At 43.4% G+C, this 25,902-nt stretch overlaps 1 protein-coding gene across 8 annotated transcripts in view; it reads left to right on the forward strand.

The window, feature by feature from the left end:
- The window catches only part of STARD13 (StAR related lipid transfer domain containing 13), a 302,653-nt gene that overhangs the window by 200,293 nt on the left and 76,458 nt on the right, over positions 1 to 25,902 (forward strand). Inside the window, exon 1 of one of the 8 annotated variants that reach the window (XM_069808026.1) lies at positions 24,379 to 24,606. The exons of 6 other annotated variants lie outside the window; for them this stretch is intronic. The gene's annotated coding sequence lies outside the window, so the exon portion shown is untranslated. Of the gene's footprint in view, positions 1 to 24,378; positions 24,607 to 25,902 lie in introns of those variants that run through there. One more of the 8 variants, XM_069808027.1, reaches the window with a different exon arrangement.

The following is a 25,902-nucleotide window of genomic DNA, read 5'->3' on the forward strand; positions in this document are numbered from 1 at the left end:
CCTTATGTGTCCCTATATGAGACTGAAATATGACTAAAAGCTCTAGACACAGGTTTGTGCCTCTTCTTTCTTAACTAAGCTCTCAGAGATTAGAGTAGTTCTGGGTCATAACATTTGATTAAAAAGTAAGTAAGCATTAAAATACCAACATTTCAAGTGTTCTTGTAGCAATTAAGTGGTGTGGAATAGGCAAGAAAATTGGGAAGTGCAGTGTCCTTTGTAAGCTGAGCGTCAAGCGGTGAGTGATAATGGAAGTGGAGTCTCCAGCAGGGATGCTGCCATCAAACACACCGTCTGTAGAGCCAGGAACTCTGCATAAAAGCCTGGCCTAATTTGTCTGATCAAAGCTTCTTGTCAGATTCAATTGCAGACTTTCTCCACCTAGGCGCTTTGTAGGACAATGTGTGTGTTGTGGGGGGAGTGTTGAAGGGCCTGTTCAACTGGTGCCGAGTGGTATTTGTTTAATGCCAAACCTCCTGAGAGGGGTTAGATGTACTTGCCAATGTCAAATATCTTAATCTGAGCCCTAAATGCTGCGATAATACTTTTCTCAGATGTAATGTCAAAGTTAGGCAGTGTGTAAGTACGGCAAGGCTTGTGGCTTAGGGTGTCTTATTAGTGAATATCATTGCTTTGCATATTAACTGCCTCAGCAGTGTCCTTATTAAAAATTTAACTTGCTATTTCTACAGTAAACATGATGATGTTTGCTTAGCAATATATAACAAGAACTAGTTCATGAACACCAGACCCAGTGAAGGCTTCTTTGTGGTGAATTTGCACGGCAGGGTTGAGCTTTGTGCGGATTTTCTTTGGCTTAGTAAGGAGCCTTTTCTTTAGTGAGCCACTAAGAGGCTCTCTTTCCATTACCCTGCTGCTCATTTTCACAAAACTTGTAAGAGTTTAATACCTTTGAGCCATCTGTCTCTCTTTCAAATCAGCCAATTCGTTCAAAAGTTATCGGGGGAAGCAATGAGGAGCCTGACACAGACAGACAGACAGACAGACCAACACGCAAAGCATGGTCGTGTAAGCAGCATTTCCTTAGGAAATTAGGCTAAATATACATTGCACAAACAAATTCTTAGAAGAAGTCTTTGTGAACTAGATCTCTTTCATATAATTTTCTGCAAGTTTTAAATTAAAAATTGGCTTGTAATAATAGGTAGAAGAGAATTTCAGCTTATAAATGGGAACCTTCCCGTAGTTTTCAAATGCAGCATGAGAGAAAGCCCAAAACAAGGCCTGAAACACAGCAATGGCATTTGTTCAAGAAGAGCCTACTCCGTAAAAGGAGCCGTCCAGCTGCGGCACTGGGATTTGCTTAGAAACCTGCACCTAACGGACACGGACGTCTGACTTGCCAGTTCACAGACCTCTTTTGCAATGCCGTTATTTACATTTCATGGTGTCATACTTGTCCAGGAGCTCTGTCATTACCTGGGGAGTTCAAATCTGCCCACAGTAATTCTCTTAAATCGGCCCGTGTCAGCTCAGGGTACAGTGCTATTTGCATCGCAGCTGCAGCACCATTGCTCCAGGCTTTCAACAGACATTTGACAAAATAAATTTACTGCCTCAGAAAGCTTACAGGGTGGCTCTAACCCTTACCTTTATGCACCACGTGTAGCTCCACCCAAACAAAGGAGGTTATGTTGAGCAACTGGGTGAGTCATTGTAGGGTCGAAGCTGAGTGTAGGCTTAGGGACAACAGTTGGTTACAACAGACGGGAGGAGCACAGGCTAAGAAAGATACGACTGTCAGCAATTGAAAACATAGCAAGGCCAGAGGCACCTGATACGTACGTATGGCTTATGATGTGTACATGCACAATGTTTCTTCCCCACTCAGTAATTAAAGAATTTAAAACATTGTCTGGTGGGAAATTTAGGTTTTCTCATGTTAAAAGTGGTATATAATTGCATTGGATGGTAAAATGAGACTATCATGTAACGTTTGTCTCTACTTTGCCCTATAATAGGGACAAAAATATTCTTAGGTCATAAATACCAACAGACCTTAGTCATAGCTGTATAGTTGCTTCATTATGTTACTGTAATGCAGCAGGGTAGTCTTCAGGACCGTATGGAAAGCCCACACCCAGGACTGACTGGGATTCCCTAGTCCTGGACTGATAATCCCACACACAGAGGTCACCAAGCAGCACCATCGGTGCTCATCTAAAAACCAGCCCGTTGCTGCAAAAAATCGGAAGATACGTCCTGTATGCTTTTCATATGGGATGGGGCTACCATGGCAAGTACCCTGTATGTGGAGCATCTGATGTCCCTGGTGAGAGGCTGAAGCGAGCTGGCGCTTCTTTCCCACTGGGGTCCCGTGTCAGGACCCAAGGGGCCCGTGCATGAGGTGGCACCACAATGTACACTTTAAACCCTTGGGGCTGCTTACCCATTTGTTACCTCTACACTTCCTGATTTATTAAGTAATGATACAACATAGTGGAACAGAGACAGCAATACAGGCTTTCAGCATTAAGTCCATTTTGTAACAGTTTAATGCCTGGAAATTCATTTAAGATCTGTATCACCACCAAGGCAGAATCAGGACCAGAGGTACTGGATGTATTTACCCAGGCGCGGTGTCTCAGGCACAGGTAGTCTGCCACATCGGGTACATAAAACATCTCTCCCCTACCCCTGCAATGAGCGGGTTCTTTCATTTGGTGGCAACAGCTTAATAGGATTGCAAAAGCTGTATATGCCAGTCATCCTGTAGCGGGGTAATTTTAACAACCTGCCTCTCTGTTGTGCCTCATTCGTGGAAGAAGCCGTCATACAGCTCATCAGAGTGAATTTAGCCCCGTTTTTACTCATCTGTCAAGAATCTGAGCTCTTGTTTAAGCATCTCGCTTATCACGGCAAGGAGGTACTAAAGGTTATTGTTGTCCTGTCTTTTTTAATTATAGCAGGACAGTACTTTAATAAATGGTGACAGAAATAAACAAGTGTCAGAATAGTAAATGAAGGATTGTATTATACCAGAGCTATTACTTAGCATCCCACAAATCAGTTGGTTGGTAGCTATAACATATTATTGCTGAGGGCCTGCATTAGCAATAGCCTTGTTTCCAAGGCTTTGATATATATATCCAGTCTTTGCTACCTTATTAATATTCACAGGATGAGAGAAATATAACCATGAATATCTATCTAGCAATAGACCATTTGGGAAAGACACAGAAGTATTGATTTCTATTTTACAGTGTTCAGTGATCATTAATTTCCCCACGCCAGTTGCCATAATTAAGTTAAGGCTCTCTCTCCTGAATGTGAACAAATGATAGCATACGGCACAATCAGGGGTTTGATGTGCAATGAATAAAACCAAATTTTTCACCCCAACTCCTACCTTTTAGGGAAAGTAAAGACTTTCCCTGTAACTCTTAACTGTCTTCATAATTATGGATCAGGATGGGATTTGAATTGTTGAAAACTTGGGTAACTAATACTGTCTGACACGATGTGGTGATTGAGCACCTTTATGGGGCTTGGCGTCTCCAGGACCCAGATGCTCCTCAGGCCATCTGCACGCTGGGGCTGATGCAAGTCCTCAGGGGGTCCTGAGCAGAGCCAGAGGCAATCGCAGCTCTGGCAGAGAGGCCGGAGACCGAACTGAGTGTCTCAGGCTTTGCATTAGTTACTCGCTCTGGGTACTCTGTGTCACTGGAGTTTCCCACACTGACCCCAGTGAGAAAATCAGGCAGTTCATTGCCATTCTGTATTAATTTTATTTCTGCTTTCATTTCTTCATGTCTCTGAAACCAGATTTTCTTCTAACTTGGCATATTCGTTAGAGCTCATTGAGATCTGTGAAATATTTTTCTAATACTGAGCAATTATGGAGCTTTTTGGATGTGGCTCCCAGGGAAAATTGTCTCATATGTGTGTCTGATTTGAGAACAGGTAAACTGTTTGAATTTACATTTACATACATGAAAATCACCTCTGGGCTGAGATTAAGCCCAGAAAGCGTCAGCCCCAGAGGCACTAGTTTGACAGAACTTCTAGGAAATGTAAATGAGGGTTAAGAACTGAATTTGTTGTTGAGCAATTATCTTCAAAGCAACTAATACTAACTAATCTTCTGCACAAAATTATGAAGTTCTCTCGCATGGGAGAGACAGGCTGCAAAATCCTCTGGTAGCTGTGGTTGTGTGATACGCTCAGTCTTCAGCAATGGAAAAAAGGGCTGGGAATAGGCAGCACAAGCATGTGGGACACTGGCTGGAGACTCAGACTGTAGAAATTTTGCAGCCCGAACAACTGAGTGAAGCAAGGTGTGGTAGGAAGGGCTGCATGGGCAGGCTGGGGGTGGTTCTTTCCCTTTGGAGGCTGAGGATGTTGTTCTTTGACGCCTTTGCCCCTCCCAGGATGATTTAATTCAGGTTTGAGCAAGTAGTGTCAGTACCCAAACTCATGTTCAGACTCGGGTCCAAATCTTTCTCAACCATCCTGCTGAAATGTTAGTGTGTAAAATGACAGGCTGGGGGTTCTGTCTCACAGTACATTATTACAAAGGAAGGGAGTGTCCTCTGCTCTCAAGAAGAGAGAGGCTTCCTTCGTATTTTACTCTCACTGACGATTTATTACATCCTAAGAAATGCTTTTTGTTCTTAAGCTTCAGCTTTGGAAAATTACAATTTTACATTTCTAAAGCCCATTTAGTTCTTGTGGTTCGCAGTTTAATAGAACAGCTATGTTAGGGACGTCTCTCTGCAAGAAGTACTACTAATTTGAAAAACTTTGAATAAATTTTGCTGAAGTTTTCTTTGATTTTATGATTAAAAGTACTCAATGTTTATAAAAAGGCAGGAGTACAAAATGTGATGGTTATATGTCATTTAAGTGACAATAGTATGAGTTAAATGTCTGCTTGCTTTTTAAAGATAATAAGAGTCCTGCTTCTTGCAAATTAGCTAATAGAAATTGTGTGATTAAGGAGCTAATGCAGTTTAAAACAGCTTTCCCGTTACAATAAGAAGGGGAAAACTAAATTTTGCTCGTGGTTTCACTTTACTGGGCTCATCAGCAATTGGAAAGTTGAAAACAAGCTGGTATCCAGCTCTATACCCATCCTGGGAGTATAATTCAGACACCTATTTATCACCACAGAAAGAAAATTGTATCAGTAAAGTGTTCTTTACTGGAAACAAAATCGTACTTTGTAGCTTGATTTCAGTGTCTGTGGTTTTGGTCTCAGTGCTGCCCCCTTTCCTAGGCATCTGGCATTCAATGATTTGTATGTTTCAATTAAGTTGCTATAAAAAATTAGTAGCTTGAGGGCACTGGTTTATTACTGGTATCCAACTCTGTTTTCATTTACTAAATGACATTCTGAAAGCTTCTATTCTGAACATAATCACCTTAGGGTATCCACTGAGCACAGTCCTGGATGATTCAATTATTGCTGAATGCTCTTCTCTCCCCAGAACATAGGGCTTCGCGCATTAGCAGCATGTTTAGTGTTTCACAGTTGTTCTCTGTGCACTCATCGGGGTTCTCCCAGGAATACGCTGGAAGGATACAACTTGCTGCTGTTTCTTGAAAACATGTTATCTTTATGTCTCCTCTCACAGCAGCTGACTTCTCCAGATGAGTGTGTTAAAGCTGATGGACATATTTTTTATTCTGTTTCTTTGCAACTACGCTTTCCCCTTACTGTTTATGAAATCTTTGTGTACTTTTCATAAAGCTAAATTACAGAAATTTGGAGGACATGTTTTGTCCACACGGATTGTCAGACAAAAATATAATTTCCACAAAGTTTTCTTGGGAGGTGGTGTTAAAGAATCAAAATCACCATCAGCCCATTGCTCTGTTTCCAAACCCGTCTCATCCCACACAACATAAAATAGTCCAGACCAAGAGGTAAACTGTGAATTTCAGAGATGCAGCAGCTTGTGGTTTACAGGTCAGAGCTGTCAATAAATTTGCAGAGCTATGATGATGGATTTTATATTTGAGAACAAAAGGCTGAAAGGAAGGAATATGTCAAAGCTCATACATCCTTTCTGAAGGGCCATCAGGAGTGAATGTGGTAGCAAATGCTGAATATCAATATTTTTTATTTTGTATAATTTTCCAAATTTCAATTTACCTGGTACCCCACATTTCATAGGCACTTTTGGGTAACAAGATAGTAGCCACTGGCTGAATTGCCATGTATTTGAGGATTTCCTTAGTCATTAATTAAAATCGGAAATATGCAGGTTAGCTGAAGTCCCTTATCAGCAGATATCCCCGGTAATTTTGTGCACCTCTCTCTCCTGACCCCTCAGCTGCTGCTGGTCCATTGCTAGTACTATTCCACCATATGCCTGGATGTGTGCTTCTCCTTCCTCACTAATCTAGGTATACACACTCAACACAAGTTTGAAAACTTTTTCCCCTCTGCTTTGCTACTTAACACCTCAGCCATCTCGGCTGCCCCAGCAGCTCAGTCCAAACACACACCCCGAAGTATTACTGGGCATGCTGGTCTTTTTATCACTCAGACTTAAACTTTCTCAGGCCCTCTACGGTGACGTGATGGGTTTGAAACATTTAGTAAAAGCATGCCATATTGGACAAACTTTGGGTGAACCAGGGTGTCCTTCAGTAGCTCAGCTGGTGGGCTGCGGGGGGAGGCAGAGCTTTCAGGGTCCCCTGTGCTGGTACAGGGTCAAGTTTCCAGATCCCCTGTGCCCCTGGAAATTTCAGGGCAAAGACTTTCATACGTGCAGCTCAGGGCACTTCTGTTTATACGTGGGTCTTCTGAGTCCATGGACTTAAGACGGGCGACCTCAAAACACCTCGAAACTGTCAAGCCTGGTGTTCTTGACAGGTGCTGGCTGCTCCTGGTGTTACTGTTGTCAGTGACTTGGCTTTTAATTTCATATTAAAGAATGTATCGTTGCATCCTTGTGCTTCAGATGGGAAATCGAGAGGCATGGGCAAAGGCCACAGCCAAACATTTTTCCTGGTATTTTTGGAAGGTGAATATGTGTAAATTTCAGTTTGGAAGAAAATTTAGCAAAATCACTTTTGATCCTGCTGAAAATTAAACCGAACTTCCATATCTCCTGCATGTGGCAAATACCGTAGATACATCCCTTCCCAGCTGCTCAACAACCCCAGAGCAAATGGAAGAATGTGAGAAATAATGGCAGCGTTCATGAGTCTCAGGAGGAACAAAAGCTTGACAGAATATGAAGCAGAGATGGCCTTACTGAAGACCAGAAGATCCTTTTTTTTTTTTTTTCTCTTTTCTAACCTGAAAAGAGATTTTTATTTCTAAAAGAACATGAAAGGCATGCCAATTCCCCAAGGACTGATGTTTGCATCCAGTCAAGCTTGGCAGCCAACAAAAATATATTAGAGCTTCACTTCTATTACTTCTGTAGTGCATTTGCTGTTGTAAAAAAATGGGGTAGAAGAGGAAGTCAAGGCATAAAATATGAATCGAGGCTTTATGAAGGCATTGTTACAATCTTGCCATCTGTGAAGAGGTTTAATATTTCTTCTATTTGCAATTCAATGTACTTGCATCAATGCAAATCTGATTAAATCAAAGGGGTAGTCAGTTCCAATTATTTTTGTTAATGACCACAGCTATAATCACTGTAAACACAGAGTTTCCGACACTTAATACAAAGATTTGACCTCGTAAAGCTTAAACCCATTAGTTCATTTGGCCTGGAATCCTGTCTATCTCAAGGCTTGTGTTCAGAACAGAATTTTGTTGTTTAGCTTCAACACCCTTCCCGGAAACTCATCCTGCCTTGCCTTGGATACAAAAATTTAAGAAAAAAAAAAGCAAAATCTACCACATTCAAAACCCATATGCTTAACTTTTAATTTGAATTTGTCTGTCCTCACATTCCAGACATTCTTGTTGTGCTTTCTTCCTAGAAGGAAGAGGTCTTCACTGTCAGGTACCACGGCACTCTGATAAAACTATTTCTCAAACTTCTTTTTTAGATAGGCGAAATTGCTGCTGCTCACTATGCCATTACTGTATCCAATACTTAAATAATTCCTATGGCTGTTTTTTGAAACCTCTCAATTTTTTGAGAAAGGATGTCAAAGCTGTCCCCAACATCTGTCCCTAATTATTATTTCCCTGACGTATCCCTAAGGATCAAATTACTCAGTTATTTTTTCTACAGCATTACCCAGCTATTTCTCCACTCAGTCCTCTTTGGAATCACTGACATCATGATCACAGCATCTTTTCGAAGGATGCAGTAACTCACCTGAAGAAGGAATGAGTTTTACCTCCTAAGGGCGGGGGCTCTTTGGCTGTATCTGCAGTGATGGAGGGCAGTTGAGAAGGTGCGGAAAAGTTACAGAATATGGGGAAAAAAATAATTTTGTTTCTAAGGAAAGCTTGAAAATCCCTTTGCGATAGTCGTGGGGCAGGATGCTGCATTTTGAGCTTGACAGTTCAGCAGTGTTGAAATGGAGGAGCAGGAAACATGAAGGCATTCGGGTGGGAAGTGAGTAGCATATGCCTCCCATTTGCTGGGACAGTCATATGTCGGGTTTATTGCTTACAGTATGGATATGCGATGATATTGCCCTGATATTGGCTCTGACATATTTTTAGTATGTTCCTAGTAACTTCCCTGAAAAATGGTACGTTTCAGTTTGAAAATCTCTTTTCACATACGTTCCAGTCTGAGTCAGCCTCTTGAAAATCCATTTAAAGAGCAAATCACAGGCCTCTGAAAAGAGAGGCAGGAAAATCTTAAAAGCACTAAATTCAGTGATTTGGAATAAAGGAAGCTTAAAACAGACAACATCTGTTGTTTTCAATCCCATGGGATTTTCTGCTTTTTTTTTTTCCAAATCCCAGCCCTTAATGAAGAGCAATGTCAGATTTAGAAAGAACAAAAAAAATGTTTTATACAAAATTAGAAATGTGTCTGGAAATCTGAAATCCTTGAGCATGTAAGCCAGCATCTGCTCCAGATATTTCTTTGGTAATACAGAGAGGTCCGAGTATTGCGTGATCACAACAGTTTTCAAATGCTACCATGTATTTAATCAGTCTACATTGGGATGAATGTTGGCTGAAGATAAAGGATTTCAGTTTAATTTTTAATGGCCAAAACCAGATGCAGAATTGGACCCAAAGGTTTTTAGAAAGTTGGGAGGTCTCTGCACAGCGCTAAGTGGAATTGCAATAGCATATACAATAGTGTAAGCTACTAAAATGGTTGTGGGATCACATAAATTTCAGGGAAATGAAAAATGTTTCCAAGAATAACGAGGGTTATTAAGATACTTCTAGAAACATTCTTTTATAGTCAACAGGTTTTTTAATACTAAATTTCAACATACTAAGTAGATGCATATGTAAATCACATTCTGTCCAAATAACTTCTTGTATAAACTTTATTTTGTTAAGGGTTTGGAAAACTTTAAAGCAGTTCTGAGGTATTGAGTCAACATACCAATGTCTTAACAGTGTCATAGCTGGCACTGCAGGACTCTTCAAGTATCCTGTGATTTCCAGCTTGAGTGTTAGTAAAGGAAGTGTAAAGGAAAATGGCTACAACACTTCACACTTTCCTTTGCTGCAGGTGTAGGAAGAGCCTTTTGGCAGTATAATCTTGTCACATGCATCAACATGTTTTTGTACATTATGCCATGAAGCCAGACCATGAAATTGCTGACAAACTGGCCTGCCATGCAGATTTCTGGCTTAAGAGGGGAATAAAGTTGATTGTGCAATGTAAACCTGAGCTTTCCTGCCATAAGTGTATCCCTGAAATTTTAAATCCTATCCTGCTTACAAGTGAAAGTTCACACACCCTCAGCTATATGAGGGAAAACCAGGCAAAATCTTTAGGTGCTTTGTTAGCAGTAGATCTGGACTGGAGGGATCTGCCTTAAGTTACCACTGTTCCTTGGTCAGCAAGTTGCACTGGTCAGGAGTGCCACCAAACCAACACCCCTTCCACTGCTGAAAATACAGTTGCAATCCTTTTTTCCATCAGGTATGTCTTGTCTCTGACATTCGTGCTGTCGCAACCTTTCAGCTGGTCTTCAGAGCCCTACTGCAGTCCAGTGCACAGTTGCCTTCTTACTTAAGGCACCGGTGAATCTGGCCCGTGCCGACTCTCCCCGCTGCCTGCCTTTGACTGCCACACAACATTCAAGCACTTGTTTAACCATTTGCAAAGACCTGTAAACTGCAGGTCAAATTAACCTTAATGATCCTTCACCATTTGCAGTCCAGAGGTACTCAGCTGGGATGCTGAAACTTCATGTCCCAGGGAAGAAGATTCTGGAGGATGACTGCATGGCCCTCTCGGGGCTGGTCAGTCCTTGGGACTTCACTCCCTGGACACATGCAGAAAGAGCCACGCAACAGAGCTCTTTGCTTAAAGCCTCCCTTCTTCCCCCCAGTAATTATAGTCCTATTTGCTTAGGCAAATGAAGAGCTGGCAGGCTGAAATGTAGGCTGAAAGGCACGTGGTGCTAAGGAAGCCCCTCCCTTTGCACATACATACTGTTACACGCCTAGAGCAATAATAATTCTAATTTCTCCATGAGCTGCACTGAGGAGTACTTTCAAGATACACGTCTCTATTAAGCTCTTTCACAGAATCTTTACAAGCAGCGTGTGTATGGAAAGAATTCAAAAGCTCTGGAGTACATCACAGATACATTTGTTAAAGCAATGTGAGTTATGGCTATTTTTTGTTAACGGGCTATTCAGTAATGAAAAACTTAGTCATGTAACTTCAGCTCTGTATTTCCATTCTTGTTAATGCTGCTACCAGATCTCTGATACAGCAGAGCTGCAGTGGTGCAAGGCAGGATTAGCTTGATTCCTGGCAATGCTGATTTTAATGATGCTGATATGGTTACTTCATTAAAGTCCTTATTATTTTAGCTTAGCTTTGACTGCTCTGAGAGTTATGTATGCAAGTAAAAAGAAGAGACATTTACTCTGGGGTAAATCCACCGACTCAGTTTAATATTGACAGCTTTATCTGGATTTAAGCCACTGTATATAGGATTCAAATCTGAGCTGACCTCTGACTGTGAGCATGTAGGATTTCTGGTTGTGAATTTGGTACTGTTTCAATGTTTGCAGTAGTCCTGTAAGTCTAGATGGTTTAAGGTTCATTCACTGTGTGAGCTGACCATCTGCTCTCAGTGATTGCAAATTCACTTCCAGTATTAATAAACTGTTCCCTGTGTTCTTGCATGTCTCTCAAATGCCTCAAGCAACTGTTCCTTCCTCACATGGCAAAATCACAGCAGCTGTGGAATTCACAAGGACTTCAGTGCTTGTCTCTTGCTGCATTTCTGGCAGCAAATCGCAAAGTGCAAATAACTTTTCTAACTGCCTAATAACTGCAAACCCATTAAGTGTAACTTCTGTGACACCAGAAAAAAACCCCTTGCTTTAAAAGAGCCCTAATGGGATTAGAGAGTGTGTGAACACCTGGGGTTGCTCTCAGGGCCACCTAGTAACTGGAACATGTTAGAGATAAGGATCCAGCTTCTCTTGAGCATTGGCCAGAGGAGCTGAGCGATGCCCAGTGGAGCTGGGGCTGGAAGCGTGAGATGCAGATGTGCCTCCCCATCTCCAGGCACCCCTCTCCCTCCCTGCCTCCTTCCTAACCTGGAAGGATGCTCATGCCCCTTCCCACATTTTTCTTCTGCTAGCAAATCAACAGTCCTGGCAAGGAAAAAACCTTTCTCCACGAACACAGTCAAGTCACATCTGTCTAATATTTATTTAGCCTCCTTTGATAAAGGCCCAGTCCCAGGAAGAGCTGAAGGCACTGTTTTGCACGGTAGTGCTTCCCTGCGCGCTGGTTCGAGCCTCCCTCTCTGCAGCTGCAGTCACAGCTCCAGCTGTGAGCTCCAGCACCAGCATGCCCGCACCCTGCCTGGGGCCGAGGCACACGCCGTGGCCAGAGGGTCCCCGTCAGCCTGCGCAGAGAGGGTGGGCAGCCTCAGCCTACCGAGGCGAGGGGGCATCCACCGAAACACCCTCTCCTGCACCTAGGTACTTATCAACAGCTGCCACTGAGTATCCTTGTGAAATGCGAAAGCCAAAATCCTCATCCGCGCTGAACTGCCCAAGTTGTGTATTTGGGCACAGACTACCTGATCGCTAGTTCCTTGCAAAACAACTGTCAAAGGACAAAGTGACACTCGCATTTTGCATAATACCTTAATGCTTTGAGGTTATCTGCCCACCAACCAGAAGGGACTTAAACCCACAGTCCCCACATCTTAATAGGATATATGACCACAAGATTGCTAAGTACTTGAGGGCAATACAAGGAAGAGGAATAAATACACATTTTCACTAAGGTCATTGGTTTTTATTGGGCCGCCCTGAAATTTCATTTTAGGAATTGTGTGACATAGTTATGCTGTTTAATGATCTGTGGCAAAAGTGTGGAAAACATGACAGAGGTTGCAGAAGCCACAAAAGTATTTAATTAATCCAGATGGCAGAAGATAAAGGAACTTAAACAGATGTATTGGGTTTGCGTGGCCAGGTTTTGGTAGCAGGGGGGCTACAGGGGTGGCTTCTGTGAGAAGCTGCTAGAAGCTTCCCCCATGTCCGACAGAGCCAATGCCAGCCGGCTCCAAGACGGACCCACCGCTGGCCAAGGCTGAGCCCATCAGTGACCCTGGTAGCACCTCTGGGCTAATGGATTTAAGAAGAGGGGAAAAAAAATGTGCAATTGCAGCCAGAAAGAGGAGTGAGAATATGTGAGAGAAACAACCCTTCGTGCAGACCCCCAGGTCAGTGCAGAAGGAGGAGGAGGAGATGCTCCAGGCGCCGGAGCAGAGATTCCCCTGCAGCCGGTGGGGAAGACCACAGTGAGGCAGGCTGTCCCCCTGCAGCCCAGGGATGTCCACGGTGGAGCAGATCTCCACCTGCAGCCCGGGGAGGACCCCACGCCAGAGCAGGGGGATGCCTGAAGGAGGCTGGGACACCGTGGGAAGCTCACGCTGGAGCAGTCTGTGCCTGAAGGACTGCAGCCTCTGGGAAGGACCCACATTGGAGAAGTTTGTGAAGAACTGTCTCCTGTGGGAGGGACCCGACGGTGGAGCAGGGGACGAGTGAGGAGTCCTCCCCCTGAGGAGGAAGGAGCGGCAGAGACAAGGTGTGAGGAACTGGCCCCAACCCCCATTCCCCGTCCCCCTGCGCTGCTGTGGGGAGGAGGGAGAGAAAATTGGGAGTGGAGTTGAGACGGGAAGGAGGGAGGAGTGGGGGTAAGGTGTTTTAAGATTTGGTTTTATTTCTCATTACCATACTCTGATTTGATTGGTAACAAGTTAAATTAAGTTTTTTGCCCAAGTCGGGTCTGTTTTGCCCATGATGGTAGTTGGTGAGTGATCTCTTCTTGTCCTTATCTTGACCCAGAAGCCTTTTGTTATATTTTCTCTTCTCTGTCCAGCTGAGGAGGGGAGTGATAGAGCAGCTTTGGTGGGCACATGGTGTCCAGCCAGGGTCAAGTCACCACAACAGGACATAGTAGAGCTAAGTATATGAACAGCACAATGCCAGATGAAATTCAACATTTCAGAAAGCAGGGCAGTCAATAACTGTGAGCAATAATTTGATCTACATTGACCCTTCACAGGTTTCTAGATAACCTATCACAAATTAAATTTGCAAGAAGATATTTAGATCTGATTTCCAGCCCTAGGCTCTGTAGGCGCCATGTTCCTTCGCCTCCTGGGAAGTCAGGGTTTAATGTCCTCCCTTAGAGCACAGCTCTGTGCAGGTCTTGTCTGCAAATTTTTGCTGATTTCACTGTGTCTCTTACACAGGGGTGTGATATTTTCTCTGAATAACCCAGCAAACCCCAGTTTTGACTCATTTAAAACTGGAGGAACTGAGTTTCTGCCAGTATTGCTTCTTTTACTTATACTATCCCTATGTGTTTCTTTGCGTACAGAGAAACATCTTCAGGTTTCTTCCCCGCACACCAGCCTTCACTGTGATTTGCCTGTGCACATGTGTTTGTTGCTTTAGTTCTCCAGCAAACTCCACTCGTTAAATCCCACTCACGCTTGACATGCTTTCAGTTGGCTAATGCAGCTTGCCAGGCTCTGATGAGTGATGTCCAAAAAGAAGAATTGGTTTTAAAAATGGCCCATTATGTTTGACTACTCATTGTTTACCTTGGGCTTGCAACGGAGGAGTAGCTTCCCTCCAGCCGGCTGCACTGCACTCTCCTCATCATCATCATCTTCCTCATCATCATCCTCAACCACCTTCTCCTCTGGGGTTTCCAGTTGCAGGTGAGCAGAGCTGGCTGCCCACAGCAGGTCCTGCTGCTTGCACCAGCCTGCTAGGGCTGGGGTGCCTTGCTCCATTAATGAGATTTTGAGATTTTAATGCCAGAAGAAAAAAATTCTCATTTTTGGTGTTTCCCGTTCCCCATCTCCTTTTCGCTGGGTTCAGACAGCTGGGACCAGGGCAGGCTTAAGGGCTTCATGGCCTCTAGCAGGCAACGGCCAGAGGTGCAAGACCTCCCAGCCACTACATAAACCCATGGAAAACTTTTTTTTTTAAATCAGTATATGTTTTCCCTGGCTCCCTATGGAAACAAGGCTTATGCAAACACTCCCTCTATGTGCGCCGTCTCCACTTCACACCCTCAGTAACTCTGGAGCCTGCTTTCAGGTTAATTTGACGGAGGTGCAGAGATTTCACAACCAGTGCCTCTAGGGTTTGTGTCAGTAGATGTGCCTGCGTTTAGGAGAAGCTTTTAACGCTCTTTCTGACAGCAAGACTGCTACTGTACAACTTCACACAACACAAGACACCAAAATAACGGCATTGGAGAGAGATTATGTATATGGAAAAAGCTGCTTGGAAATCCATTGTGAATCAGGCTTATTTGTTCAAGTGCTCATGCAAGTCCCAACCCTTACTTTTGTTTGATAATTTGGTTAGTGTAGACTCAAAGAACATCACGTCTCTTCCATGGTGCTGTCAGATAGTCCTGCTGGGAAGGGAGAGGGGAGACACTCCAAGCTGCTGGTACTGCCTAGACACCACAGCGCACTGCCTGCTTAGTTGCTTATAAATCTAAACGGGTGCTTGAAAGACACCCTGACTCTTGTATTTTCTTCCTGTTTTTAGCTTCCCTGTTTAGACTGGTTTATAACAGCAGTCATTAAAATATAGCAAATAAAAATGAAGCTCATAGATAGATTCTTCATCAGAGTTCAGACAAGCTGTTCCCATATGTACATCAGTAAGAACAAAGGAATGAATATTCCTTTGACCATGAAATAAATCCTTCAGGTTACTTAAAATGAAGAAAAAATTTCCTGAAAAACAGTTGCACACATGATGCCTTTTCTCCTCCTCATTTTTGCTTGGCTGTAGTCAAGAAGAGAGAAAAGATATGACTGGGCTGCAGGCTCACTTTGGATTAATCCAACAAAATAGGCAGTCCTTCAAGGAAGCTTATCGTCTCCTTTATCATGCCTCACTTCTTGTAGCATTTAATTTTTGTTTGAAAACCTCTTTCTCAAGTCAGATGTTGGATGCCTTGCTTTACTTAGAGCATCTGAAAGTATTTTTCAAACATAGTGAAATGGTTTTAGGTTGAAGTTGTAGGAAGGTGATCTGTAAGTGTCCCTGAAGTGGTCAGGATCTGACTTCTCATTTTAAAAGCACTTATTTCTCATGTGTTACAAACACTTGAAATGACAAAATTACTGGTAATGACTTTTCTGAGTTCATACCACAAATGCCAAGCCTGCAAAGATTGAAAATGACTCACATGGAACCATTCAGCTTTGTCCTTGGGTACAGAATATCTTGCAGAGGGGGTTTTTTTCCTCTTATTTTTCCTAGAAGTGATGTTTGAAAACAAAACCACAGTGTGGCCTTCTTGTGCTAGGAAGTCTTTGTTGCTTTTGCCAAGAGAGTTAGAGGACAAGGCAGAGTGTGGCATCATATGCTTTTGGTACACAAAAATACGTCTAATCGGGACCATCTTAGGAGGTAGTAGAGTGTTGTAAATGAAATCAAATCTCACTGTCTCCGACTCTTCTGAAAAATGCTTTCTCTCCGTTCCTTTGTACTCAGGCTCTTCATTTCTAAAACCCAGTAGTGGCCTCTGTCTTGGCTGCACTGGCTGTAAACGATAGTCTCACGTGTCTGGGTAGCTTCCCAGCACTGACGTGTGTAATCAAGATCCTTACAGCAAATCTCACTTTGCAGGAAATGACTTTGGGAGAATCCATCATTCTCTTTGCCCAAAGCTGCCTAATGTATTGCCAGGTTTTGTTTTTCTTTTATTTTTCCCCCTTCTGTAAATCACGCTGAAAGATCTGGAGGACCATGGTGATAGAAATACTAGTAAAGATTTTTGTGCATGTGTATGATGAAAGAAAACAAATTTATCAATAGCATAACTTGCCAAAAAAAGCAAACGTTAGTCCTTTGGGTTTCTGAACGGTCAGGGAGACAACATTTTATACCTCAAGCATGCTGAATTTTGCTCAAAAAGAGTCTTTACATATTTAAAAAAGAAATTTTATACTGTGAAACGGTCACAAGCTGGACTCCTTCGCCTTCTCCTCAGTCCGTGTGAGGATGGGAGAATCACACACTGACTGGCACCACTAACATCGAGAATTCATGCCCGTTCCCCTAAGAGCTTGTTCAAAATAAACCTCTGATGTCTTGATTACGGCCTGTTAAGCTCCAGAGCAGTTCCTCAGATGAACTGTCAGCATGTAAGCATTTTTTTTTCTGCTGATGTTTGAGGCAGGGCTGTGCAGAAAATCTTTTGTCTTCTGTTGCTTAGAGACAATCTTCTCCTCTGATAAGAAGCGCCTGTCTTTATTTTAGCGAATGCCACCTTAAAATCTCCAGGAGATTCATGATACTCTGCAAGAGGTGAGGTAAGCCTTCTAGCCTTGTTTGGAGTTGGTTTCGTTGCAGGAGGCTAGAGGTCTTAGGTCTATGGATGTGCTGTGAAAACTTCCTATTTTTGGTAGAAATGAAAGAGGAGGTGCTGGGACACTTGTTTCATCCGATGCTCCAGGCTGCACTACTATAAAACTTGTAACAGAAGAGCTGCTTTGTGGAGAGCGCTGCTTGTCTGTTTTCCTAAGAATGGTTCTGAATTTTTGCATATAAATGTAAGAGCTGAGTTGCCATAGGGTATTTAAGGCTTGGCATACTTCATGCAATGCGCTTTCTATAAAGAGGCTTTCAGATGGTGGGAGCGTTCAGGCCATAACTAAAACATTTCTGCATTTAGATGCTGCTTCTTATTTCTCATCTTGAAATGTATTTTGGTCAGACCTTAAGAAAATTAATATCAGAATCATGTCAACTTTGAGATGCCATATATCCTACTGCATTTACTTTGATATATTTTACATAGTCTCAGATCCTGCCTGCTCATAAACAGGGTGCTTGGGAATACAGTAGTCTTGTCAGATAAATTACCTGAAACAGTCACAGACCTGGCATTGAGATATGATGGTGGAAAATCTATACTTAGGGCTGTGGCACAGTCAGCGCGTTAACTACAGCTCCTGTGAGAGATGGAAGAGATTTCACCCTGGGCCGCAAGCGTACCTGATTTCAGAAACTTCAGCAGTCAAGCTAGAGCAGTATTTGGAAGGAGGCTCTTGAAGTTTTAGGCAGTACAGGATGTGTTCTCGGCCATTTACAGCTCCCCAAGCCAACGGTAAGCTAGCACTTGGCTGGGTGTTTGGGGAAGGCTCTGTTTCCATAGGTATTAGTGCTTGAAACCATTAAGTGTTCCACAGCTCTTTTACAAGAGGAGTAATTACATCCTGTCGGCAGAAATTACTCCCGCTGTTTAATTTAGAAACCATATTCTTTGCTTCCAGTCTTGTATTGTTGCACTGCAAATAGCAGCTGCATTTTCTGCCCAGGGTGGTGGCACTTCTCTCCGACACGTGCATGGGGCATGATAGCAATGGCGATGATGTCCCTTGGGATGACGTTTCAGGTTTGCTTGTGACTGAGGTAATTTTAAATGGTATAGTTTCAGAAATCCAACTTTTCTTTGCAGTGACAAAAATAACTTTTCTAGCTCTCGTTTCCCTGCAGGAGGGATCCTGAGCCAGCCCCCGGGTGCACTGGGTCTTGCAAATGCTGATGCTGAACTTTTCTCTCTTACTCTGTCCTTTTTAAGCCTTTTATGTACAGAAGGAAATTAGCACTCCAGATTATTGTTGTCTGTTAGTGGTGTTTCTAATTACGGATTTTCAGGACACCCAATTAACTTCTTGCTGAAAACAAGATTTTTTTCCTCCCCTGAAGCAAGCCAGTGATTCACATTTTAATACAAACTTTTAAAAATGTTTGACTCATGCAGCAATTCCAAGAATTTTTATTTCTGAGCTCTTTGAAGCGTTTTAACAAACTAATGAAATACCATGCCTCTGCCGTGCACAAACTGAACCTCATGTTAAACAGGGCTTCTGTCACTGCAGTGCAGTAAGTGCCATATTCGGGCCCCTGGAGATGCTTTGTCCCACAGGATCACCTTAGCGGGAGCGTACGGCCACGCTGTCCCGGGTCCCAGCCTGCGGGAGTGGAGAGGCAAGGAGGAGATGCTGCTGGTACCGCTGGTCCCCCGGAAGGGAAAAATATCGGGGACCAGAGCTTACTGAAGAGTGTTGGGAATCAGAATGAGATTTATCACACGGTTCGATCAAACCAAAGCAAACTGCTTTGGGCTGGGCTCCGGGAGCCCCTGCTTTGCAGCGAGGCAAGCGGGTAGATCAGCAGTTGTTCGCTCGTGTGATGAGTAAAGCAGAGAGGCGCTGCTTGACTTTCATAAGTGAGACTCAAGCTGTAGAGTTTAGAGTTGAAAAACATTTATATTGGCTATTAAAGGGAACACATGTGACACAGAGATATGCCATGTAAACTCCAGAGATTTTCCAGCAGGAGAAAGACTCTGAAAAGCTAACTGAGTACCAAGTATAAATGAGAGAGGTTTTCCTGAAAAATAAGTTAGGTAATACATATTTTGATCCTTCAAAGAATGTGTTTTATATTAAAATGCAAAAGTATATGGCTTTCTCATCAGGCAGAGATAGTACAACTGTCCTACTTTACATAACCACTGCAATAGTAAATGAATGACAAATAGCTGAGGATCCCTTTGGGAAATGGCAGTCTTAGGTAAGAGCATCTACTGCATGAAAACTGCTCAGGAAAAAAATCCCCACTCAACATATTATCATTATAATTTTCTGCTTTAGATGGGAAATTTTCAAATCACTTTTTTCTTTTCGTTTTGCCTTGAAATACCTATTTTAATGCAGAGTTTCAAATAGTAGTAACCCGGATATTATTTTTCCTTTCCCCTTGTCTTTTTTGCTGAAAGCATATCCCTGTTATGCAGCACTTTATCTTCCCTCATCTCTGTAACTTGAAAATTTCATAATCTTTAGGAAAAAATATGAGTGTGTTTGTAGGGGAAACCTGAAGACAGTGTTTGCCTGGTCCTGGTAGCACAAAATAAAACCTTTGCCTCAAGTTCTCCTCCGGAATCTGCCAGGGTTAGCACAGGATGTGCGGTCATAAAACAGGATTAAAGGGAAGCAGCAGGCAGTGGGTCACTGGCTCCATGTGCCCTTCCTCTGCAGGCAGCTGGGTTTGCGGTCATACAGTGGTTGTCGGTGGTGTGGTAGCATGATTAGGGGACAGCAGCAGGGAATACTGGCATCATGTGGGAGGCTGAAGGTTGGGAGCAATGGAGGAGATCAAAGTCTTGAATGTGTTTGCATGCTGGAGAATAATTGCAAGTCGCTCCTGAAACTTGGCTTGGCAAGGCAGCCTGGCTGTTGACTCTATCTGGCAACGTATTTCCACAGGAGAGGTGAGTACGTGGCACTGTGGGCCCCACCTGCAATGCTGCTCTCGGTTCTCCTTCGCCGTGATTCAGCCCCCATTCAAGTTGCATTGGTGGATTCAGGAAAGCTGTTAGAGGGGAAATGGCTTATTTTATCAAAGCAGACTGAAACGGGGCTGTGTTTTAGTCTACAGGACAAGGCTGATCTCGTTGCCTGCAAGTGGAGGGTAAACACCAATGAGGGCAAAAAAGCCTTTGAGCTAGAGGACCGTGTAGCCCAGCTGTGAAGTTTCAGCTGACAGTGGAGGTCCCGACCATCAGAGGAAGAAGGCTGCAAGAGCAGTGGTGGGAAGGAGATCTAGGGAGATGCGAGTGCTCATCTCCATAGATGAGCATCTTCATCTTGCTCATCGTTCCAGCAGTGTCCTCATACGTGTTGTTTCTTCTCAAGAGGCTCAAGGCATTTCCAGGTCTATCTAGCGGCTCATGCATGCTGTCTTAGCAAAGCAAAATCTGACAGTAAGAAAAAATAATGTGTTCTTGAGTGTCTTAGGGGTTTAAGATGAAAAATACAAGGTTTTTAATAATTCTGTCTACTGCATTATAAGCAAATACGCTGCAGTCAGAGTGCCTCTAAACTATTAAAACTTTTCCCCCTGACAGCTTCATGGTAGAAGGCTTGCCATATTAAATTTATTCAATTCCTGAAAAGAGTCCAGACCCAAGCAGGCATAACCATCATGGTTGCATGGAGAAGGCCAAGCTTTCCTATTTACAATTCACTAGGGGAAAATGGCAAGTAATTTATTCCTCCTCCTTTCCCCCCAGTGTGGTTGTGGGGATGTGAAACTATTTATGAACTTGGTGTTTCAGCAGGGTCAGAAAACCAAAGGGACTGTTGGACTTGAGACCTCCTGAGGTCCTTTCCAACCTGAATTACCCCAGGGCCCTGTGATTTTATGATCCAGCTTTTTTAAGGACAAGGCAAGGCAGACTTTCACCAGAGCTTTCACACGGAGCTCTGCGGTTGCTCCCTCTGCCATACTTTCATCACAGGGTCTGTGAGCACTGAAGGTCCTTGGATGGGGTCCTAGCTCCTTGCAAAGCCGCTCTTTACATCATGGTGAAAGGTCTTCCTCTGACAAAAGTTCACCCACCCAAATGTTTGCTTGTGTTTCTTCTGGTGATTCCCCAAGTGTCAGCAGAGGGAGAGGCTACAGGTCAGAAGGCCCAAATGAAGATCTGCGTGGCACCCTAAGCTCTTCCCCAGCAGAGCGTTCCTGCCTGTTGAACTTCTGGGCAGGGGGTCGTCCTACCAATTGAATAAATCAGTAGGTCTCCAAGTCTTTCACTTCGTATAAAGTTTTCTCATCTCTTTTTGTCTCTGATAATGGGACTAATTAATAATCTGACCTGTGGAGCCACAGTTTGGGGCTGATTTTTTAATTGGTATCCAGTCTCAGCAGATCTCACAACTATCTCCAGGTGAGGGGGAAGTGAGGGCTGCAGTATCTGCACAACAGTGGCAGGAGGAGCTATCCTACTGGCCTTCATCCCTGGGACGACATCTGTACTACCAAACAAGGAACGGCCAGGGATCCTACAGCTGGGGAACACAGGCTGCCTCATAGAATCATAGAATCGTTTAGGTTGGAAAAGACCTTCAAGATCATCGAGTCCAACCATCATCCATGCCCACTAAACCATGTAATGGAGTACCTCATCTACATGCTTTTTTAATACCTCCAGGGATGATGACTCAACCACTTCCCTGGGCAACCTGTTATTATCAAGTTCACACTGCTTAGGAGAAGGTTGGTCAGAGCGGTCCAATACAGAGAACCAGCAGTGCAGATGATCTGGCTCCCAGGACCTGAGCTCATTCCTTGGCCATCTTGTGTTCAACCATACTGGGCTACTGTAGGACTGTGCTCACAATTAGCAAATAGCGTGGCCCAATAGGAGAAGACTTGCAGAGAGAAACAGTCCTAGTAAACCAACATCTGTGCTACCAGATTTTGCTGCTTTATTGTGGATTTACTCTAGTTTGAGCCTGTGAACTGAATGCTCACTAGTGGTGGGAACATATCTTCCCATTCATCCCCAAGGAACCCGGTGCACTGTCTGGAATCGAAGCACATGGAGGATGATGTAGAGTAAATATATTTCTTTTCACCTGCAGCAGGCTTTTTTTCTTGTTATTTGGGTGGTGGTCAACAGTCTCAGGGCAGAGAAAGAGCAAATCTTGTCCTATGTGCCATAAACATTACTTCAGGCAGTAGACAAAATGCTCTGTAAAAGTCCTTGGAAGATCCCCATCCTGGGTTCATATAGTGCATGTCACACTGTGGTATCAAGCCTTTAATCTCCTCTTACAGCCTTTGCTAGGGATTCAAAACTCTGTTATTATTCAAATGGGTATGTACTACTGATTGGTCTCATTTATGGATTTTCAAGTACATTTTAAAGGTCAAGTAAGTAATTCTAATCAGTCATGTGGTTTTTGACAGCTGATAAAAATTGAATGTACAGCAGCACCTGGAAAGCAGATTTATTGTATTTGCCGTTACATATTTGGATTAGACGCAGGGATGGTGCTTCTCCCCTGCACGTTTCACTCTCCATCATCAAGTTACTGGCACTGATCAACCAGTGCATCCACAGGAGAGCACTGTCATTGCAGCATTTCAAATCACAGAGTCACAGTTGCTTGGACGGGCGCCCAGGACCCGTGTCTTACAGCTGCTGGTTAAGAGAGTAGTAGCTGCATCAGTGCGGTGCTGCCCTCGGCTCAGAGCGTTCCTGGCTACTTAATCCATACTGCTTTCTTGTAGGCTGCCTGGCTAGTAACAATTTGGAAATCAGTCTGGCGTAGGTGTTCTCAAATTCTTGTGTGCAGGCCACTCATGCGGTGGTTGCGGAGAGCTGTTGGATCGCAAGATGGCAAATGACTGTCCTCAGTTACTGTCTGCAGAACTGTAAGCAAAGAAAGTGAGAATATTTTCCCATTTCCACAAATAGCAGTCACAGATTGGGAGCAAGGCTTGAGCTTGGGTGCTGTAATATCAGCTTCTGCCATGTGAACTAAAGGGCTAACTGCATCGCGTGTGGGAGCAGTAGTACGTACAGGGACGGGCAGCAAGGCTGGCCAGCCCTGGCACAAAACAGATGAGATTCTTCACCTTAGGAAAAAAAGAGAGTTAAATGGGATCTGACAGAAGCCCGTGAAGTCATCTATCGTGTGGAAAAAGTGAACTTGGGAGAACTGCGGGGCATGTAATGAAGTGGTTAGAGAGTCAGTGTAAGTAGGCAGAAGTGCTTTTTTTGGTGTTTTTCCACTACGTTTTTGGAACACATTAGGGTTGGGTGGAAGACACTCAAAAAGGGACGAGATCCACTCATACAAGACCAGTGAGGCAGTATTCCAGCTCCGGCAGCCGGCCGGGGAAGCCGCCGGGTTCCTGCTTCTTGCTGGGAGCCGAGCGGCACACCTGGGGAAAAGCTGCCCCCGGCACACGCGGCTCTTGCAGCCTTCCCTGAGCTGCTGGTGGAGCTGAGACCCGAGGAGCCCTTCATCGAGACCCCGGCAGAGGATCAGCTGCTATTCAGGGCAGCGGGCAGGGGACCGTGTGCGCCACTGGGACACCATCAGCTGTTAGCCAGGAAGGGGTCGGTGTTAGCCCTGCCGACACTTTCAGCTGGGATGTGGCTCTCACCATAGAAAAAACCGAGAACCCTGGGATTTTTCAGCCCATTCAGACTGTATCCAGATCTGCCCAGTCATTTTTAATTTCCACAGCAGTTTCTTAAGAAGATCTGGAGGGTGGAGGATTAAAACAATTTATGGTTTACAGAAACTCAGCTCTGTTTTGCTCTGTTCATGGGAACAAAGTTCATAGCACTGGTTTTATGGTACCACCTTGCTTTTGTACTCCACGCTTTTTTAAACATGATAATGACTTCAGCGCTGTGTAGTGCACTTAGTGCCGTGCAGAAAATAAAAGTATTTCCTGCCCACACTTCAAAAGAGCTGCTATGATGGTAAAGGCTCTTTCAAGCTTAGGGCTGCTAGCCTAAACAGTATGTACGCTGGGGTAGTCTGTCAAAAAGCTCTGCATTGCAAATGTAAATTTATCTTTGTAAGAATGACAAGCTCCTGTTCAAAGCAAAACACTACATAAAGCAGTTCACTGAGGCAGTATGTTTTACCATATTCCCCCTCTGGAACAGAGAGGAGTTTTGTATTACATTAATCAGCTTCTAAGCCCTGAAGGTCACAATTATCTGGCCACTATTTTTCAGTATTAGTGATTTTAGTACATGATTAACTTTCATGTGTGCATCATTAAGATGAGGAATTGTTTTTGAAGTTTCAAATAGAGCAGCAGGTCTTAGCTGTAGTATTTGCCATACTTGCTCAGCCACTGTTAAAAGGGATGATTTATAGAAAACCCAGCTGTGAGTTTTCGTTCCTTCAAGAGCAGGAGGCGGGACTAGAAACCAACCTAAAACCAAGCGGAGCATTGATCAGAGTAGAAATGATGTAGAGCACAGCTCCACAGACAACAGCTAAGCATCGTGGAAGTATTAGCTGGCAGCGATAAGGAGGCGGAAGCAGGGCTCGGTGACAGAGGAGCCATCTGTCAGGAACTGGGAATCCGATTTCAAGAGAGCAGAAAATGAAGTACAGAAGAAAGTGATTTTGGTTCAAAGGTACAGTGAAGCTCAAGGATATCTGTGGACAGTAAGTTTCTATACTGTAGCAGGGATGTTTAATACAGCAGCTAGTACTGTTTGGAAGGGCTTTTCGGCTTTGAAAACAGACATAAGTAGCTCCTTTATAAAATAGCTTTTACTTAAAGCTTTTTATTTATTTTTAAGATGTAAATCAGCTTATCTGTTTGAGGTGGCTTGTTTAAAAACTTGTAAACAAACTTTAAAACTGCTGGTGTCCATCACTTCAGAGGGTGGTTTTGTTTAATAAGGTCATCTCCTGTCGAGGATAAGATTTGTTCGTAACCTTTCTGAAAAATTTCTTAGAAGAAAAGACTGCTTTGGCCCCAGTTGCGAGGTGAAAAAGGGTAGGCAAGAATATTTTTTCTGGAAAGGGGAAAGGAGTTCCCACCCAAATAGATCTAAACTAACTGGAACTACAGTGTATAAACACCCCGGGGCTAAATCCTACCCTCACTTACACTGATGTAAGTCAGGTTTAAGTCTACTGCAGTTAATAAAATTACTCCTGATTTAATTAAGGATAGAATTTGGTTGCACATTTCTTAATAACGAAAAAGCCCCATGGTTCTTTCCAAAGTGCATTTTATGTTAACAGATTATTAAGGACTTGCTTTAAAATACGTTAAAATTAATTGTAAACTCACATTATGATGCATCTTTTGTCATGTATTTGTATCCTTTGAAACTAGCACAAAAGCCAGCGTGAGATATTGTAAGCAATCTTATTATTTCTTGTTAGCAGGTTCTCAGATAAGGTTTGCACTGCTCATAGTTTCATGCTCGTTTCAGTTCAGTGGCTCATATTTGGGGTGATATGCTTTAATCCCAAAAAGGTTTGTGAAGCTCCAGCTGGGAGCGATAAGGCGATATTAGCTGTAGCAGAAAAGTGTCAAAGTTCTGTACAAGACCCCAGACTGTATTACTGGGAATGAAACTGTTCTATTACAAATTGTACAGAAAAATTACTCTTGTTGCAGTGGTTTTAATGTATGAGTTAGAAGCAGAAGTATTGGCTGCTGACTGAGGAAAAAAAAAAAAAACCAACAAAAACCCAAAACCCACTCACTATTATGGCCCAATATGGATGACAAAACACTGTAGCATGTGTGGGAAAATGGCTGCAGTCCAATGTCTGGAACCATTTATCTTCTGGTAGAGTCTGGAAGATGACTGTTTTATGTATTTTACAGAAATCCCTGCTGATTGATTTCATTTACTTAGGGGGAGGGGGCACAGTGACTGATGGTGGGGACAACTGGGAAAAAAAAAAAAGTGGATTCTTTACATTATCCCGACATCCTGT

This window comes from Haliaeetus albicilla, chromosome 20 (genome assembly GCF_947461875.1).
Source record: "Haliaeetus albicilla chromosome 20, bHalAlb1.1, whole genome shotgun sequence".
NCBI lineage: Eukaryota > Metazoa > Chordata > Aves > Accipitriformes > Accipitridae > Haliaeetus > Haliaeetus albicilla.